The sequence below is a fragment of the Mus caroli genome, unplaced genomic scaffold (assembly GCF_978045245.1).
Source record: "Mus caroli unplaced genomic scaffold, Mus_caroli_1 scaffold_3, whole genome shotgun sequence".
NCBI lineage: Eukaryota > Metazoa > Chordata > Mammalia > Rodentia > Muridae > Mus > Mus caroli.
This window is the reverse complement of record NW_028227258.1, coordinates 55,248,013-55,256,827: the sequence shown is the minus strand read 5'-3', so window position 1 is coordinate 55,256,827 and position 8,815 is coordinate 55,248,013. Positions and strand designations below refer to the sequence as shown.

Sequence of the window (8,815 nt, the reverse complement as noted above, 5' to 3'; positions counted from 1 at the left end):
AAGTAGATATTTCTTTGTCTTCAACTGGGGGATGCTGACATGCAGATATCACAGGGGTTGACTCAGAGTTACTATGGCCATTCTCATGCCTGGCTAAGAGGTGACCATGCTTCAGCTAGTATTCATTCAGGCTTACATTACCAAATACCACAGCTGGGTAGCTCCCACAGCAAGCATTTATTTCTGTAAGTTTTAGTGGCTTACAGTTTTAATAAAGGTGTTAGCTGAGTTGGTCCTGATGGGGCTCTTTTCTGACTTTCAGACAGCTGCCTTCTCACTGAGTGCTCCCCTGGTCTTTCCTAACTATGTTCACATGGACAGAGAGATGATGCCTCCTCCTCTTCTTATGGGGCCATGAATCTTTTTCGATTAGGACCCCATTATCCTGCCATTTTGAAACAGTCACTTCCTAAAACTCTGCTTTCCTGTACATATATTTTGGAGATTGGGGATATAATATAAGAATTTAGGTGAAACTATTCAGCCTCTGGGTTTGTCTTAGGGTTTCACTTCTGTGAACAGACACCATGACCAAGGCAACTCTTGTAAGGACAACATTTAACTGGGGCTGGCTTACAGGTTCAGATGTTCAGTCCATTATCATGAAGGTAGGAGCATGGCAGCATCCAGGCAGGCATGGTGCAGGAGGAGCTGAGAGTTGTACATCTTCATCTGAGGACTGCTAGAAGACTCACTTCCAGGCAGCTAGGATGAGGGTCTTATAGCCCACACCCACATTAACACACCTACTCCAACAAGGCCACACCTTCTAATGGTGTCACACCCTGGGCCAAGCAATTACAAACCATCACAGGGTCCTTAAAAATATATAAGTTTCTTGTTCAGGAGTTTCACAGCAGTGCATCAAGGGACACAAGATATCTCAGACAGAGGGGTTGTAACACAAAAGGAAAAATGCATGTGCTTCTACTGTGCCCATATTGGCATCAGAATGACCTCTGGAGATAACCTTATGTAGCTAAAAGTATATATGCACAAATCCTGATCTAGTCTGATGACTTCGTTATTCTAGAGGAAGAGACAATTTTGTAGAAAAAGATAAAGAGACCTGATCATTATCACACAGCAAGAGGGTATGAACCAAGGAGCTGAACTCAGTCCTCTGTGCAGACTGCTGGTCCAGCATTTGACCCGTTGTTTCCCTTAGATTCTCCCATGTTCAAGAAGAGGGACTCTTGGATGTCCCCGTGGGCATGCCTGGTGAGGGATCCTCCTGGCACAGAGGTTGCCTGCTGAAGAACTTGTCTAAAAAACAAAACAAAACAAAAACAGAGTTAACGGTCTGGGGCCAAACAGCATGGATCTCTTATCTGTCCTTCCCTCCCCACCTGGTTCTCATACCCAGACTGCAAAATGAGCTGGCAGGAGTTATGGACTATTAAATAATGTAGGTGTTTTTCCTAAATAACTGTTTCCTCAGTGCCTAAGTGTTTTCTAATGTGCTCTCTGTCAGTCGCCCAGACTCAGAGGTAAATGGTTTCCTCTCTGGAGACAGGGAGAGAGCTCTGTGCCATCTAAGGGGAGATTGATGTATTGAAGATTTTCAATTGAGCTCCAGTCCTCCCAGAAGGAAAGGCACATGATGACACAGAATGAACCCACTGAGACAGAGAAGGACTCTGTCAGATGTTCAGAATGCTCAGACTTGGCACTGCTTATATTTTACAAACTAAAACAGATAGTTGTATTTCTACAGGAAGAAATGATTTTTTAAAACTTCTATATTTTAGGAGTTGGGGAGATGTTTCCATGAGTAAAATGCTTATTATGTAAGTTTAGTACCCCAGAGCCCAAGTATAAGCTGAATGTGGCAGTATGCACCTGTAATGTCAGCTCTGGGAGAGAAGAAGGCAGCTTTCAGAAACTCTCTGTCCAGTCAGTCCAGTCACTCAGTGAGCTCCTGGTTCATTGGGAGACTCTGTCTCAAAAAACAAGATGGAAAACAATTGAGAAAGACACTGAATGCTGACATCTGGCCTCCACATACATACATGTACATGCATACATAAACATGTATATGTACACAAAAATAATTAAATTTCCCTGAAGTAAGGGCCCTTTTGTGTCCTTTAACCACAAACATAGCTTCTCATCTGCATGAAGACTCAGGACATCCTGATGGTCAAATGATTTTCCTTGGACCATTTCCCTTCCTCTCCTCCCTCATCACCCTCCAGGTTGCAGCTTAAATGTTTTCTCCTCAAAGGCATTTCTTCATCATTGTCTCCTTCAGAGTTATTGTCAACACATCTCTTCTTTCCTTCAGAGCACTGAACCCAGGTATATTGTATGTATAGTTTATATGCTCAATGCATGCATCTTCTGATTATAAGCTCTACTTATAAGTCATGCACACATATCAGTGTGCTATGAGTGCCTGATCTGCACCCATTGAGTAAGTGAATGGTTTGTTTCCACCAATATGGAAGCTATGTTCCATTTTTCTTTTTGTATTTATTTATTTATTTACTTATTTGGAAAAATTATCTGTGTCTTCATTTTGCACTCAATAGCCTTGCTAGCTGTGGATTTTCTAGAGTCAGGAAAATGAAGGACTGTGAGGTGTTGTGGTTAGTCTATAGCTGGCCAATAAAAGATCAAATCCTAGAATGGAACCTCCTATGAGATGTTCACTCACTTAATCTCCAGCACATATTTATTGACTATCGTCCTACTCGAGTTGTAAAAGCACAAGGGCACACCATGAGAAAGATGCTCTCTGTGATGACTGAGCATACAGAAAAAAGAAAACTAGACCAAGTTGTTGAAAGGAGAAGCAGACTGGTGAGCTTGTGATGAACTAGTTAGATACTAGCTGGCTCAGAGGTTGCTGAGATGGACCACTCCTTCAAAACCAGAAGCTTGTGACAGTGAGAACAGAAACTGCAGCATTCGGGTTACTGAGGAAAGGACACAGATCTGAGCACTCTCTTTGCGTCTAGGTGGAAACATGCCATTCTGAACCACCTGGGAGATCGTTGATAGGCACGTGTCTAAACCTTATACGATTATGAGCTAGCCAGAGGCTTTCTGTTAAAGAACATACCATTGTCCCCTCCCATAAGAGTCAATTCAAATGACCCTATCAGTCACCCGGACAGTCAAACACTCCTCAGAAGAGTTGACATTCTAGAAACTTTAGAGACAATAAAAAGCCTACCTAACATGTAGATTGGAGTCATGGTCCTTTCGACCATTGTTTAGTCTATCTCTGGGTGTGCTAGCCTCTACTCTGTATCAGACACTGCCATATCTATGACACTATAATCTGTGTGTTAATTTCAAATTCTTTTGGAAGAGAACACAAGGACTGGAGAGGCAAGGGTAGTTCAGAGGGTGATCCCAGTGACAAACTGATCACAAACAGGGCATACTATGCTGAGAGGAGACCCGAAAGCCTACTTCATATCAGACTCTGGAGGCTGAGAATACACTGTCTGTGTGAAACAAAGGCCTAAGGAACAACCAAGGTAAGAGTTTTAAGGAGGAAACAGGCAGCTTAGAGAAACAGCATAAAAGATACAAGAATGGTCAGAGAAGAACAAGCATGGAGGAGTCTGCACAAGGATAAACAGGGATACTAAGACCTCAAAAGCCATGATAGAGGTGGGAATTGGCTCAGAGGTTAATAACATTAAGTGCTCTTCTTAGAGGACTCAAGTTCAGTTCCCAGAGCCCATGTTGGGAGGTTCACAACTGCCTGTAATCTCAGTTCTAGAGGATATGACACTTTCTGGTCTCTGTAGGCATTCTGGCATAACACACACACACACACACACACACACACACACACACACACACACACACACACACACACCATGATAATAATTTTGGCCTTTATCACAAGGTCAATGAGATGCCAAAGGAAGTTTTTTTTTTTAATAGAAAAAAGTGACATAATCTGGTTAATGTTTTGGTAAGATTGCTGCATCAGAGAAGGGCAAGAGAGAACCAAAGTGCTGAGAGAGTCAATTATAATAGTCAAAGAACGAAGAGACAGGGCCTTGACCTTGAGTGGTGGCAGTGGGAATAAAGAGAAGGGGACGCTTGAGATTTATTTCAAGGTAGAGATGACAGGTCTCAGTGACGGATGGAGTGTAAAGAGTGAGGGAGAGGGAGAAATTGAGAATGACTATAGATGACAAATGGTCCTTTCCTTGAAGTCCTGCATCTTCTCAATTTGCTACAGACTTGAACCATTCTGCCTTGGTATTGCTAAACTGCCAAGGCTTTCATTATTCCTTCCTTGGCCTCACTTAGGCACCATACTTAGTATCCTAATTCAGTAATGTACAATCTGTACGGTTCATATCTTGATCTTCACAGCTCATTGAGCCTCTTTAAATGGTCTACAACACACATGAATTAAACATGATGGGAAGAGTGAGAGAGATCCTAACTGGCAGATATCCTGGCTCTCTTAGCTAAAGGTTCTAAGTAGAATCCAGATGGGGCTTATGCCTACATAATACTGATAATGCTGAAAGCTACTATCTTTGCAGGTATTTGTAGGGAAGGTGGGGAAAGTAAAATGTTGTAAGGGTAGAAGGATGTGGGGAAGAGAGAGATAAAATCTGAAACATCAGGGGCTGCCTAACCAAGCATCTCAACCAACTTCAGATATCGTGTTAGTGTTTTATTGAACAAGACTTCATGTATGCAGTGATAAACATGCAAAGAAAGAGAAGGTTAGAGGGAGCTGGGTGAACAGAAGTGAGACTGATGATGGAATAATATGACTGGGGGTGTGAGTTGAGACAAAGTCTCGCTGTATAACCTATATAACCATGGGCACTTGCTATGTAGACCAGAGTGTTTTTGAATTGTGGAGATTATCTTCCAGAGTGTTGTGGTTACAGGCATAGTAGCCCATAATGGGCACCACTGAATTCTTACTATATATCATACAGCAAGTTAAGAGTGTCAGGAAATATATACTGTTGACTACCTATGAACATCCCTGTAAAGATATCTCTCCATTATATGAAAAGAAAACGATGTCTCAGTGAGGTTTAAATGACTAGTTTACAAGTAGTAACTGGTAGAGCAAAGATTTCAACCCAGATTAGCATGATGGCAAAACCTGCACACTTAATTTTACCCCACTGCCTTTTTAAAGCTGGGAAGGGTTCCAGTGAAGGCAGAGGAGACAGATGCAATGAATGAGGGGTGGCCTAAGAGGACAAGTACACTGCATGCTGGGAAACACTAGTTGACTAAGATGAAGAGGAATCTAACCTGAAGGGAAAAAAGTATATTAGTATATGACACTAGTGAATGAGGCGTTGTGAAATTTCTAGAGATGAATATAGTGTGTTAGCAGCTTCCCACTCTATTTCCCTGCTGGCTGCAGTCTCATAACGTGTGTCTTTATTGCTGTTTTGGCTCCCAGTCATGAAAGTCTCTAACCTGAGATGAGCCCACACCTTTTCTGTGACTCAGACCATCATCCATCTGGGACTGGAGCAGAGACAGCAGCAGACTTGATCCCCGAATGAGTGAATTCTTGACTGAAACAAGAACCTAGGAGAACAACACAGTGTTACAATTAGCTGAGATTTATAACTTGACACAAATGCTGCTCATTTTGGATATTCAGTTTTTCCATTTTCGCTCCAGTTGTTTAAAGACATTCCACGAGCATCCTTGTGGCTCTGCATCCCAGGGGATATTCCAGGGAGAGACTGCTTTATGACTCAAAGAGAGAAGGGTAGAGTAAATGGAGGTGCATGCCTTCTATTTATGTCCCAAATTAACCGCTCTTACTCAGGGAATAAGTATGTTGAGATTCAACTGAGTGTCAGTTCACCGACTAGTATATATTAATGATTATTAGTACAATCAATATTGATGCACTCTATATTGTCAGATGGTAGGGCTCTACAAGATGGTCCTGGCTGTTTTCATGATGCTTAGAGAAACTGAATGAGGAACTACAATGCAAATGCTCACTTACATATAGTATGGGAAAAACAGATGTTTTAATATTCTCTTGTTTGAAGACCCTGATTTGTGACTTTTAACAATTCTTTGATCACAGGCAAGTGATGTTTCATTTTCCTCATCTACAAAAAGGAGACCATTTAATCATTCATTCACTCACTCACTCACTCACTCATCCATTCATTCATACATGTGGGCATTCTATAAACTCTTATTGAACACTTTTGGGCTTACTTCAGCTTTAGCAACATGAGAAAGCATTTCTGGTGAAAGTGCTTATGCTGTTGCAATTGCCGGGTGAAGGTAGGTTGGGGAGAAGAATTGCAAATGGAGGGGCAGCGCATGCAGCACCTGTGACGTGGGCATGAGAATCACCCTGCCCTTCACAGTCCACAGGTGAATTATGAACTACAGAGGAAAGGCTGGGATGATTGTCTTTTGCCCTCAAGATTACAGGCATGATTTTAATTCTGATATAACAATCTCTACCCTGAAGAATTTTCCTTTATGACCAGAGAGGTAGTCCATCTCTGGAGTTTTTAGGGAAGAACAGAGAATGGACAGCAAAGTGTTAATTGGTGAGACTTGGAAAGAACGTGTCATGATTTGGGTAAGGGGAGGAGTTGCATGAACTTTTCCTGGGGAGACTGCGTCCCAGGGTTATGTATTAGTCAGAGGTTCTCTAGAGGAGAAGAACTGATTAGAGAGAGAGAGAGAGTGTGTGTGTGTGTGTGTGTGTGTGTGTAGTATTAAATCAATGTATTTCAAAAGTATAATAACAACTGAGTCACACCCAAGAAGTTGAGAACCTCCTAGAGGCTGGACCTTGAAACCTTATCACACTAGGAAAACGAGGAACCCCAGTAGTTTCTTAGTCAATAGGGCTGTGTACTGCACCAGTCCCAATCTAGCATGAATGACTCAAAGAGAGCCATTAGACTTTATTCAACAACGGGAGCCCATAAATGTTGTTGGTTCTGGTATCAACAAAGGAATGAGCAGCACCAGCAGCCATAGGGTAAATCAACATGGTGGCTTGAAAGAAAGCCAAAGGAGCAAAGGGTGAGTAGTCTTGCTCCTGCCATGCTCCTTCTTATCTGGGAGGTTAGCAGAAGGTGCCACCCACATTTGGTACTGGGTCTTCTCACATGGAGTAAGTAGGCAATTCCTTTAGTGAGGTTCCTTACTCAGGTGATTAATTTGTTCCAAGTTGACATGGAACAATCACAGGGCACCATCAACAGACTAATGTACTGATTCTACCAAAATATGGCTTGGTGAGCCAATGAGTTTCCTGGGTTTGCTTATAGGAGCAAGAGTGAAGGATTACTTCCAGAAGTGTGGGTAATCCCAAACAGCTGTGCCACTAAAGAGCCTCCCGAGCCTGGATAAGTACTTTCCCATAGCTGTATATGGAGTCCCTTCTCTAGCTAACCTTCCAAACAATGTGTATTATACACCACTCAAGACCATGTGTGACTGGGGCAGAATTACTCACAGCTGGTAGAGAGGTGCAGGAGGAGTAGTTGAACCCTCAAGTGAATACTTAATTACCCTTCTAACCCTTCCCATGATGGAGTATCAACAGGCCACTGCTTGAGAGTATCTTGTAAGTGATCACAGATGCTCTGATGAGGATGTCAGAGGCTGTTATGTTCATAGGACAATGTTCCATGGTGGGAGGCTAGTTTAGCAAGTGCTAGGTATGCCCTCCTTGCCTTAGAGGATATATGAAGGCAGTTACTATGGTCGAAGATCACATGGCCAGTTGTGTTACAGCTTGGTTTCTTGCTTTCCTCTGTTGCTGAATTTGTCCCCAGCATGAAACATTTATGATGTACAGATTATTTAGTCTTTTGTGGATCCACTGGCCCTAGCAAGACACCTTATGGGGGAGGGCAGCAGAAGGTGGATCCAGAAAGTGCTAGGAAGGACAATGAGAAGTACTGGGGAGATCAAAGCAGCAACCCCCAGTAGCAAGTTGGCTCCATTGGTTGGATATTTGATGGCCATCAGAACTCAAGTTCCCTTCTGTCCTACCTTCCTCAGAGGACTTGGGACTGTGCGTGGCTTGCTTTGTGGACTTGGTTGTTTCATTCTGCCTTCATTTCAGTTTGAGTGTTGGCTTTCTCACTGTGGTCTGTGTTGGAGAGTATATGAACTTTCCATACATCCCTTGACTTTGAACTGATAAATGTAAATGAAGTGGAACAACTCAAGCTCTCTTTCCCTCCTTCTCCTACCTTAGTGGTGACATCCATAGAGGAGGTGGGGTACCCCTGTACTGCTGGTGTGCCCCTGCACTGCTGACAGATGGGCTGTCCCCTGCAGAGGTCACACTTTCATCACACTGGCCTTTCTTTTAAGAAAATTAGCCTATCCAAGGTGTCTGTCCCATCTGTAGGAGAAAGCAGGATAGTTGTAGTCTTGGCTATAGTACCAGAGACTTTGTTTATGGAGAGTTCTTTAAGCAGTAAATACATGCCCCTTCACACACACACACATACAGAGAGAGAGAGAGAGAGAGAGAGAGAGAGAGAGAGAGAGAGAATGAGAGGAAGAGAGGAAGCAACTGGCTGATCCCTTTTTTTTTTTTTTTTTTTTGTGGCTGCTGCTGCTTTCCAAAGGAATGGCCTTGTCTCTTGGGAGGCATAATTGTCTAGGATGGGTAGGATGGGGTGAGGGTTGGGTCTGGGATTTCTTTCATAGGTTGGCAGTTCTCAACAGAGAAAACCTCAGTTCACAGATAAGCCAGGGAAGAAGGAGGGAACCTAGTAAAAGTTGAGTCATCTTTCTTGTCAAACTATAATCAAAGCTTATGCTACTACTGCCTATATTGAAGTTGTTGGAC

General features: G+C 42.8%; 1 long non-coding RNA gene across 1 annotated transcript; it reads right to left on the bottom strand.

The window, feature by feature from the left end:
* Positions 1-595: 595 nt before the first annotated feature.
* LOC110292009 (uncharacterized) lies at positions 596-8,343 on the bottom strand. Its single transcript, XR_002377636.2, has 4 exons — positions 8,208-8,343; positions 5,431-5,544; positions 1,843-1,939; positions 596-1,266 (listed from the first exon to the last, which is right to left on the bottom strand). It is a non-coding gene; the product is annotated as an uncharacterized LOC110292009 (long non-coding RNA).
* Positions 8,344-8,815: the final 472 nt, after the last annotated feature.